This window comes from Numida meleagris, unplaced genomic scaffold (assembly GCF_002078875.1).
Source record: "Numida meleagris isolate 19003 breed g44 Domestic line unplaced genomic scaffold, NumMel1.0 unplaced_Scaffold261, whole genome shotgun sequence".
In the NCBI taxonomy this organism is placed as follows: domain Eukaryota; kingdom Metazoa; phylum Chordata; class Aves; order Galliformes; family Numididae; genus Numida; species Numida meleagris.
The window spans coordinates 145,778-157,735 of record NW_018364419.1 but is presented as its reverse complement, the minus strand read 5'-3'; the positions used below and the strand labels follow the sequence as shown (position 1 = coordinate 157,735).

Sequence of the window (11,958 nt, the reverse complement as noted above, 5' to 3'; positions counted from 1 at the left end):
GTCCACTATTACTTGCAGTGAGTGACATCATGAAGAAGCTGAAGCCTTCACAGTTTTATAATGGACTGTGCAGCATGCTGCCTACTCACTATATCTCATCGGGTAAGGGTAGTTGGATCGCCAAGCTAATTCTCTTTGTCTAAGCATCATTTATGGGTGTGTGATTGTGGTGAGAGTTTGGTTTTCTCCTATCCCTCTTTTAATTGTTGGGACTTCTCCTGTCTACAATGTGATCAGGCTCTGAAAAACCTGAAGTTGGTCTTTCAGATTTGCTCCCTTTCTACATGATTTCCAGTGAATGACCTGGCAGAAAAAATCCAGCATTCAATTTCTGACACACAGAGCTCTGTTCTCAGAAGACTGTATTTCCCATTTGGTAAAACTGTTTTGACAGATGAACTACATTATGTGGGCATGCCAAAGAGACCTCATCAGCAGTGATATGTGTTTTTTGTTGTATCATATTTGTAGCCAGTGTTAAGGCAAGAAAGGGGAGAAGAACTGAAGGTTGACATGGGAATTAACAAACCTTTTCAGTGCTCGCTTGCCTAGAAAGTGCTGGAAGGACCAAACAGAAACAACTATCAGCTACTAGTGAAGAATTTTACAAAGGAATCTGGCATTGGCATGGATAGAATTGGATCCCTTCTGATACTGCACAAGCTGCAAGAGAGCCAGGAGATGTGGAATAAGCATGTGCATATGAGAAAAGGGTGGGCATGGGAGAAGGGCAGGAGGCTGACGGCAGTGTGCTATGACAAGAGCTGAGGTGCATGCTCTTTCTTGGTTTCTTGGGTGGAAATTTTGATGCAAATCTAGTTTAGGTGCAGGGTGAAGGGGTTGTTGCCAGGGCTGCATACAATGTGATGGAAGTGAGACATTCTGCTAAGCACCCAGGGGGCCCATTTGAATCTTGTTTTGCCTCACCTGCAATGAGATCAGGCCTGGAAAATTGGCAGTATGGTCCTTTGCACTTTAATTAATTCTACTTCCACTTTCAGTGACTGACAAAGCAGAAAAGGTCACACCCACAACTGACAATTTATGAATATAACCAGAAGATATTTTTCCATCAAGTAAGCAAAACTGTTATCCATGGAAGTGTCAATGATGTGATCAGCTGTAACTTCTGTTTTAAGTTCTGGTGGGCATATGCTTTGCTAGGAGAAAAGGGAAGTGAAGAAAAGATAGAGGCAGATGTTTCCAGGGTTAATTACAGGCTTTATGAAAATTTTTTTTTCTTGCTTACCTAGAAAGAACAACTGGGTCTATGCATGAGTGATTATCTGCTGTAGGTAGAGAAAGAAAGTCATCTGGAGACAATGCTGGGCTTGAGGAGGAAGCATGACTTATGTCTGGAGTAAGACAGTATTTGAGTTGTGAAAGAACTTAAAGACATCTGGGTTAGAGCCAGCAAAAGCTTGACATGGGAGAACATCCAGGCAGATTATTTTTAGGTCTTGTGTCTCTCTTGAATTTTTGATATGGATTAAACTTGTGTGCAGATATGAGTCACTGCCATTAGGGGTCATGTCAGGAGGATCTACCGTTGAGTTAGCACTCACATTATACTCCTACTTCCTTCCTTACTTTTCATTCTTTTTTGATTACCTTTTCAGTGACTGTTGCGTTACAGAACTCCATTCTCTCACGGTTTACTCAGCCACTCAAGACTGAACACATGCGTCAGTTTTCCCCTTCAGGTAATCCTAATTTTACTGTTAAGCAATTTTCCTTAGTAATTCCAAAGGCCTTTTCAGTATCAGGATCTATTCAGTGGTCTTCTCTGGGAGAGCAGAAAGAGAAAGGAGAAGCAGCAAAGGTAGCTTTTAGGGGGATAGTTGTAACTAATCAATGAAAAGACAGCAGTACAAAATACCTTCTTTTCTAAAACCCATAGCATGTGCAGGACAGCTGGGGAATCAGGACCAGACAGCATGGGTTCATGAAAGGCACGTCCTTCTTGACCAACCTGATCTCCTTCTATGATTGGGTGACCTGTCTGGTGGATGAGGGAAAGGCTGTTGATGTGGTCTACCTAGACTTCAGCAAAGCCTTCGACACTGTCTCCCACAGTATTGTCCTGGAGAAGCTTGCAGCCAGAGGCTTGGACAGACAAAGTCTTTGCTGGGTAAATAACTGGCTGGAGGGTGGGTCCAGAGAGTGGTGGTGAATGGAATTCCATCCAGCTGCTGGCTGGTCACGAGTGGTGTTCACCAGGAGCCAGTACTGGGGCCTGTCCTCTTCAGCGTCCTTATTGAGGACCTGAATGAGGGCACTGAGTACACCCTCAATAAGTTTGCAAACAACACCAAGTTGGCAGGAAGTGTCCGTCTGCCTGGAGGTAGCAAGGGCCTACAGAGAGATCTGGACAGGCTGGATCGCTGTGCTGAAGCCAATGGGATGAGGTTCAACAAGATCAAGTGCTGGGCCCTGCACTTTGGCCACAACAATCCCAGGCAATGCTACAGGCTTGGGGCAGAGTGGTTGGAAGATTGTGTGGAGGAAACCGACCCGGGGGTATTGGTCGATATTCAGCTGAGCATGAGCCAGCAGTGTGCCCAGGTGGCCAAGAAGGCCAGTGGCATCCTGGCTTGGATCAGAAATAGTACGGTCAGCAGTAGCAGAGAGTCATTGGCCTTCTGTACTCAGCTCTGGAGAGGTCGCACCTTGAGTGCTGTGTTCAGTTTTGGGCCCCTCACTGCAAGAAAGATATTGAGGCCCTGGAGCGTGCACAGAGAAGGGCAACAAAGCTGTGAGGGGTCTGGAGCACAGGCCTTATGAGGAGCAGCTGAGGGAACTGGGATTAATTAGACTGAAGAAGAAGTCTGATTTCCAGCTTGTGAGGAACACTAGAAGTGAAATGCTGTGTAACTCCTGAGTGAAAAGAGTAACAGGAATAAAAGCTCCCAAGAGAGTCAACAGATACTGAACAAGACTGATTTGACACAGATTTCTCACAAGGTTTCTGTTAAGTATTTGCCGTATTTGTACAATTTTGGATATCTTATGTGCTGAACAAGTTCTAAATGGCAGATGTTTAGCACACAGAAAATGAAATACAATATTTTTGATATTTTACTTCTAAGAACTGTATTGTTTGGTGTTGAGAGTAAAACTGTTTACAAATATTTTTAATAAGTTCATTGGGAGAATGGCTAGCTCGTATTTTACTCCCTGTATTGAATATCACATACACACTGAGATCTGAACTGACTACTGCAGTTGCATCTACAGACTCACAAAATTTGGCTTCCTAATGGTGAAAGAAATGGATTTATTATTTTTCCTAGTAGCATGTGGGCATTCCTAAAATCATGCATTGTGCAATTCTTACAAATGTCTGACCATAACAAAGATTATTTAAAAAAGGGCAAAATGAATAGTTATTCCAAATATATTTTAAGGATGAGGAGGGTTATGATAATGGATAATGCAGACACTCTGCATGACACAAGCTGTGCAGAGTATCTTGCAATGGATATTTGTGTATGACTCGTTCCTTCCAAATAATATTTTGAAATTATGCAGTCAGAAATGGGTTATGCATTGTGTATTGGAATCATGAAATAAGAAACTATAATATAAATGCCTGCTTTAATTTCAGCTCTCTTTGCTATTCCAGCCTTGTCTAGACTTTTTCCAGTATTCTTCAGGGTTTCTAATTATTTTGTCATTTCAAAAAAAAATGTTTTTATGTGTTCTTTGAATTTAATCATTCTCGTACATCCAAATACTTTTACAGAGTCTTCTGCTGATAAACTCCTATTTTTAGAACAATGCTTAGTGTAGATAACTCACAACCGTTGCTCAGAATGATCCCTTGCCACTTTTAAATCCTAATACTCTAAGGTACTGACAAAGATTAGCATGTGCTTACTCCAAAGAATTTGTTTCCTCTTTTGAATACTTGTCTACATGGCTACTGAGTAGTTTCCTGAGCTCGGTCTTGGTTGTCATGGAAGCAAGGAATTACATGTAGTTGTCTGAGCACATTCATGGCATTCTTCCTAGATGCCACCAGATTTCATTACTGATGTATTACACATGCATTGTAGATAGATACAGATATATTAGAAATGGCCAGAATACGAGAAGACTTTTTTAGAAAATAGATTTCAGAGGCCTTGTACCTTATTTGCTCACATCCATTCAGCTGACTCACCAGCTGACCATCCTTTGTCTTCTCTGCGCTGGCTTTCTACCAGAGTCAGGAAATTAATGCCCTGTTGGATTCCCTGAGTTGCTTCTGAGGTGAGATTGGAGCCCTTGTGACCCATTCCATGGGAAAAAGAAAACTGATGGTGTTTTTCTCTCTTTCAGATTATGACCAACTGAGGATTGAATTAGGTAAGAGGAGCCAATTGCTGACTCCTTAAATTGCCACAAAACGCACAGGGAAGATCCACACACATACAGAAAAATTCCAGAAGGCAAAAGCTATGATAGGTCATGGGCTTGATTTAATACACTGTAGGAGAAATGCTCCAATAGAGAAGACCTACAGGCCAGTAGCTGATACTTGGGAAGAGGCTTAATTGTTGGTGATGAAGACTTATCCCTATATTAAGACGATTTGCCTCACTCTGGCAAATTATTTTCTCGTTCCACATTCTCTCTCCACTGCCACTGAGGTTCCTCCTGTTCAGAAATCTGCTTAGGTTTCAGGTTGGGTTAGAGACCTTTCTAACACTGGGTAGACAACATGGTCTGTGTTTTAGTGTACTAGGGAGTGGGCTTTCATGACAGATCTGCTTACTACCTATGTTATTCATTTTCCTACAGAACTTGTGAAGCGACAGCACTACAAAGGTGAGAGTAAAACAGCTGGTGGTTGCAAGCCCTTGGATCATAAAAGCAGTTTGGAAAATAAGTATTTTCCTAGTCAGTGAGCAGTTCAGAGAACATTTGTATCATCTTTGGAAAGATGACTTATTCCCTTTCAGAGGCTGTTATTACAGCTAAGGGTTGTTCTTCCTCCTTAGAGGAAAGGTCTCTTTATATTTTTATTTATTTATTTAACTCAGCATGAATTAAAGACTTATTTTGCAGATTTTAGTTGGAGCAGCTCCATGTTATGACTTCTTGCTAATCAGCACATATCTGACCACCAGCAGACTACTCAAGCTGGGTTTAGGGTACATTTTACTGTCATGAGGTGCTATATTTGACCATGATAATGTGATAAGCATAATCAAATGAAGGGCTGTTTTGAGTTTTTGGCTTTATCATAGAGGAAATTTAAGGCATGGTATTATCCCTCAAGTCATATGAAAGGACAGGTTTACAAATCCCTTGTGCTCCGCCTTGGAGCTGAAGCTTGGAGATAGAAGGGTATCTGCTAGGTGTTCATTATTTCTTAGACAGCAGCCACCCAAAGACGGGAAACAGGAGGCATGGGAGTAATAGGAGGGCAGAATCTGGAGGTGTCTTTGAGCAGTAGGCTATATTTTACATCTGACTGCGGAGGTGGAGGATGAACAAGTAAAGCATGGATGAGGCAACAGAACAGAAAACGTCAGTAAATCAGACCTTGTGTTTCCTGCTGCTTGATCATTGCAGTTGATGTCACCCTGAATGCTGATACGGCTCACCCCAGACTGGAAGTGTCTGAAGATGGGAAGAGTGTGAATGATACTGGTACAATCAGACAGGTACCCAGCAGGGAGGAGAGATTTGATTCCCGCATTTTTGTGTTGGCAAAGGAAGGATACACAACTGGGAGACACTACTGGGTAGTGGATGTAGGAAAGAGAAGAAACTGGATCTTGGGTGTTGCCTCTGAATCTGTGGCTCGTAAAGGGACTGTGATTCTGTCCCCAAAGAATGGCTTCTGGGTCATAGGGTCAGCAGATGGGCAAGAGTATTGGGCTCACACGGATCCTTGGACTCGTTTGACTGTGAGTGGAAGACCACAGAAGATTGGGATCTTCCTGGACATCTCTGCCAACAAGCTCTCATTTTATAATGCCAATAAGAAAACAACTTTGTACACTTTCACCACTCTTGGTGATAGTGGGCAGAAAAGGAAATTTGTTCCGTTCTTTTCAACAGGTTCTGGTGTTTCAGTGCTTGACACTGAGCCATTGAAAATAGTGCAAGGGTTTGATGATGACTAAAACACAAATTGTGAGACCAGATTGTTGCCAGAAAAAGTCCTCAAGTTTGTGCTTCCCAAGAGAAACTCTCTACACATCCCAATATTTTCATGAGATAGAAAGCAAGTATTTCAGTAATTGTTGCTCTTTATTTTAGAAGGCATTCTACCAATCTGGAGAGGGTACATTTAGAATGGATATAAACAAGGAATTCTTCACACAGTGATGATATCTTCCAGTGAGACACTGGAAGACATTACCCTGAGTAGCTGTGACTGCTCTCTCAACAGAATTGTTCAAAGTTAGCTTTGACAGGATTTGAGCAATCTGCTCTAAGGGGGAGATGTCCATTTCCATGGCAGAAGGGCTAGATAAGATGGTCTTTAAAGGTCCCTTCCTTCCCAAATCATTCTATGATTCCAGGAAATGAAAGCAAGTAAAACTGTAATAGCAAGTAGAGAATTGTGTGAAGGAAGATCATGAGAAGCATTTTATGAAAGTATTTTTGGCAGAAGCCGAGCAGCAGGAAATGGAATGTTAGGAGACAGAGATATTATGCCAAGCACACTCCAAAAAAATTCTTCTGTTATAGAGGAAGTTCATGTTAATGTCTATTAGAATTCACATAAATCCAAGTATTACAGTGTTACTGTATAAGTTTATGTAATCACAGTTTAAATTGCAATAAATTATTTCCTTTTGGCTGATTTCATTTTGCTGGTATTTGTTTAGACGTCTTACTATTTTCTGGCTTCATTTGTTTATATCTTAATCATCCAAAGGTTCTACAGAGTGTCTAAGGTTGAAAGGAACCTCTGGAGGTCCCTGCTGTTCAATCAGGGACACCCCAAGCAGGGAGGTCAGGCACAAATGCCTTGAGGCCTGCACGGGTGAACAAGAAGCTAATAAAGCTACAGCCCAGATATTCCTAAAAGCTTTCTGTCTGCACCCTTTGTACCCTACTGCCTTAACCCTAACAAGGGTTTCCCCCTCTTTTTTTTTAATTCTTGTTGTTTGCCTGATATTATTCTCCTTGCTTTGTATCTGCAGACCCTGAGAATCATGGTAATGACTCATGGATCGTGACATGGAATAGGCACAAGGATTGCTTGTCTCTCCCTAGGTTTAGTTTCTTCTCATCACTTCATAGTGGAGAAGACTAATTGTAATATACAGGAAAGCAGATCACTGTCATTTCATACTGATAAATAAGACCTAGCAACACAAGTGCCAGGACACTACACAGCCAACTAATTTGCAACATATTCAATTGTTGGTATGCTTGAAATTGTGAGCATACTAAATGTTTGGTATGCTCCCAATTTCACCTAATTTGACCTCACACTCAGTAGTATTGAACACCAGTAATCTCCATTTTAACTCAAAACTAGTCTGTCCTCTGTCAAAAATTCTTCTCTGGGTCAGGAGAAAAAATTGTTGAAGATACATTCTCTAACTTTTCTAGCTGCACAGTTTCCTATAGGAAAGCCTAATTTATAGTTAATTTCCAACACAGAAAATCTCCCTTCCAGAGGATATTTCAGCTGATTCAGCCGATTTCAGATAATTCACCTAGTTCTGTTGATTCACTTTCTGCATGTCTGCTAGAACAATTCTTGCTTTTCTAGTCCATAGTCAAGATTTAGTCTGAGGGAAGTCAGAACACTGACAACTGCCTTGATTTGTGTTTCCAACTCTGAAAGAGAATTTGGAGTTGTGATTCAAGGAGTTGCAGGATACCTACAAACTTCTGATCCAATAAATTCTTCATGTCCTCTTGACTGGATCTAATCTCAGCCATCAATCATTTGATCAGAAGCCATTGTGCTGACCTGAGGAAAGTAAAGTAGAAGATATTCATGAATACTAGACACTGGTATTCCTTTCTAAGGGGGATTGGTAAGTAGGATCCCATGGAAGACTGGCAGGAAGGGCAAAGTGTCCCAGAAGAGCTAGCAATTCATTAGAAGGAGTAGAAGGAGACAGAATGGGGCAATCCTGACTGAGCACAAATGGGGAAAAAAACACATGGGACATAGAATCAGGGACAAGCAGCCACAGGAGATAACTAAAAACTATGCACATTTGCATGGATAAAAAGAGGAAAAACACAACTTGGTCTGGATTGGAAGTAGTGAGGGATGTGAAGGGCATCCTGAAAGGTCAAGGAAATCTTAGTTCTGCTGCCAAAGGGTGAGAGTGAGCTAAAGGTGACTTGCCTGGACTCTTGTATGTCCACAAAAGTTCTTACACTGATAGAAGCAGAGCGGCAACATTATACACCTTCACTAAAGTGAACTCATCCTAGACAGCAAGTGAGATAGTGTGTATCTTTGGAATTACCAAGACAGCTTTGACCAAGGTACAGTTAGCAGCTCAAGGTAACAATCCACTAAAGTAAACTCCAACGAAATAACTTCTACACTTTATAAGGTTTCTGCTCACTCAACATATGGGAAAATGGTATTTACTTCTTGGGACGTTTGGTCAGAGACATAATAAGAACAGTTGTTCTCTTGTTTTTAATTTCTTTCTTTAGTTTTTATTTAAATAATCATTTTTAATGCTTTATCTTTCTGTTTCATAGTCAAAACACTTGCAGAAGGAATGTTGTGATTGCCTAATGTCACTTTGTGAAGTATGGTGAAATTTTTTTGGCAGGACATTCAGGTCTCTTCTACTGCAGATGAGAACAGCAAAAGAATAGATGCAAAAATGTATTTCTCAAAGTATGGATATCTGGCCACCATCCTGTGTTAGAGCACAGTGATAAAGAAAATTTATAGAGGTCTTATTTGCTGACAGTTCAAATGTAACTGGGAAAGGATTTGGATTTCCTAAGACTGGTTATGTCCATCTTGGAGCAAACCTGAGAACTGTGCTTCTCTGGTCCCACACTCATCAGTAGATGTCTAGAACATACAGTCAACAGAATCCAAAGAGTGCTTTGATGTCATCATAGAACTTGTGTATGTTTGGGTAGAGAAGTCAAACCCTGAACTCAGAGCTCACCCATTCCTTTTGTCATAGTCCTTCTCTTGGCGTAGGAAAAATGGATGCTGTCAGAGATGTGTTAAATCTCATTTCTTCCAGGCACTTCTTCCAGTATAGACTAAAAAAACCGAGTAAGGCTTTATACATGCAGTGTCCTGCAGCCCAGCTGAGCTCAAGGGCCAGCACAATCTAAACATAGAGGCCTCCTGAGATTTCTGGAAATGTTTCCAATGATGTTTGGGTGAACAGTGGCACATAAATCACTGTCAGAGTCAGTGCTTCGAAGGAAGCAAACTGCTCTGTCCACCAGCTCCCACATAAGTTACACTCTCATGCTATTTCTTCAGCTCCTGAGCATGGTCAGCTGCTTACTATTTCTTTAAATCAAACACCCAGTCATTATTTTTTGACAGAGAAAAACTTAACAAAATTGCTTGATTAATTGAACAGAAAGAAAATACGCAGAAGTAAACCTATCCCAGCAGTGATCACTGCCAGCTTCAGTTCTGCTTCTTCATTTCAGATTTCTTTTCCTGGCATACACAGATAACTTAACCATGCAGGCAGCATTAAGTGCTGTGGACTTTGGCCTAAATTGCCAGTAATGAGGCTTATAAAGATTTCCCGTGAAGATGAAAGGGCAGCTGTTCAAGTACGCACGGCAGGAGACATCTGGAGTGCGTGGAGGAAGTTTTCTGGATTGGTACTTGACCACCTGACCAGAGGAGGTGATCTGCTGGATTCTGGAATTAAAAGCATTTCTGAGGTTGCATCTAGAGTGTAATCACAAATTTGGGACATTTTTGAAGGCCCTAACTACCACTGCTTTTGGAGAAGTCAGGAGAGAGGAAGCACAGCAATGAACATCTTCCAGACTTACCATCACCAGAGGTACGGAGCTGTCATGTGCCCTGATGAGAACATTTGATGCTGCAGCCCCCACAAGACCTCCCTCCCATCCACAAAGGCATTGTGCTGCAGAGACTTTATAGTCCCCTACAGCAGTTTCAAGACATTGCAATTTCTAACCACACCATTTAAAAGGCATGTGTACAAGATTGTGCTATACTCTCTCTGCAAAATTAAGAAAACAAACACCTCAGTAACTGCACCTGCATAGCATGCAGGTCCTGAAAATGTTCTTCCTCAGAGTACAAGCTGGTGTTCCTTAAAGAGAGGCACAACACCCAAATAAGAATGACATTTGGAGCAGGACTTGCCCAGGGTGATGAAAATTCTTCTGCCAGGCACGGAGAGGCCAAAGGCTGAAATCCGAGCAGTTTTTATGAGCCCTCATTCCTGTAAATGCATAAAGTCCAATGACACTATATGCTTCCAATAACTGCATTGTTTTACTTCAAATGAAAGCCAGTTCAGCCCAGGAGAGACACCACAGAGGTGAGAATTCATTCAAGGTACGTTATTGCATTTTTATATATATTCAGCATTATTCATTAAAAATGCATCACTCCATTACTGTATGACCAGGGAAAAAATGCTGAGTGCTCTATGTTACCTGTTTTTCCTTTCTGACTATGAAGGGATAAAAAAAAAGTGGGGGGGGAGGAACATAATCTGAAAGAATGCAGCTTTCTTTAATTGTGTTAAAGCCGATCTAGTTTTTTATATCCAATTGCTTGCATTTCTTGGTACTACATTATTCTCTGGGACTGGATTTCTTCAAAATTCTCCTTCCCGTCTGGCTCTGTAACTAGTTCTAGTTCCCTGTTGCCTTTTTAAACACATGAATAGTGTGTTTGAGGAATTAACTCCTGTATGCACAGCTCATGCCACACGTAGTTCCTGCTTCCCCTGAACTCTCATGTATACCACAATCCAAATTAGAGAAATCCAGAGCTCAGACACGACTCTCCAGAGGCTCTTCTGAAATGGTTCCCTGACACTTCACAACATACAGAGTTGATGTTCTTCCTTGACTGGTATGGTGCTGTGATTTGGATTTAGGATGAACATAATGTCAATAAAACACTGATTTAGTTGTTTTAATTGATGCTGTGCAGCCTGATGTCTGCTCTCACCAAGTCCAGGGTCAAAGATTTGCTGGCAGTTTTCTTCCTTTCTTCTTTGGCCACCAGTTACCATGAGACTCTCTCTTTTTAAAGGCAACAGATCATGGAGGGCACCTTTCCTAGTCAGCTCCCTTAGTACCAGTACCAAGAATCATAGAATCATAGAAAGGCTTAGGTCGGGAGGATCCTCAAAGACCATCTAGTTTCATCCCCCTGCCATAGGCATGGTTGCCAGTCTATAAATTCAGCACTCAATCAGGTTGCCCAGGTCCCCATCCAGCCTGTCCTCGAACATCTCCAGGGATAGAGGTGAGTCAAGAAGTGATCATCAGTGTGTTTTAGGAATGTCCTGGATCCATATCAGATGTGTGGCATTCCCAGTTCATGTCTGGCAAGTTGAAGTCATCTGTAAGGAAAAGGGTGACCGATGTAGAGATACCCTTAAGTATCTTAAAGAATAATTTGTTAGTGTCACCATCCTTTGTGACCTATAGAAGACTCCCAGAACAACATCCTCATTATTTCTTTGTCCCTGAATCCTCACCCAGAGGCTTGCAGCCTTGTCATTACAAACTCCAAGCTCTCTATAAACCAGCCTTCCATTACATTATCCTTGTGGCTTGCATGCCCTGCCTATACCTGCCCATCTCTCTTGTAGTGCCTATAACCACCTATTGTGACAGACCACTCACAGGCCACTTCCCAACAGATTTTTTTTATGTGAGTGTTGTCGTAGTTCTGGAATGGAATCATTGCTTCCAGCTGCTCTTGCTTGTTCCTCATGCGGTATGCACTGGTGTAGAAGCATGTCAAGTGTGATTTCTGTAGCTCATGGA

General features: G+C 41.6%; 1 long non-coding RNA gene across 1 annotated transcript; it reads left to right on the top strand.

The window, feature by feature from the left end:
- The first annotated feature begins 1,646 nt into the window (after nt 1-1,646).
- Nucleotides 1,647-4,829, top strand: LOC110390983. The gene is made up of 3 exons (XR_002433932.1): nt 1,647-1,703; nt 4,324-4,350; nt 4,786-4,829. It is a non-coding gene; the product is annotated as an uncharacterized LOC110390983 (long non-coding RNA).
- Nucleotides 4,830-11,958: the final 7,129 nt, after the last annotated feature.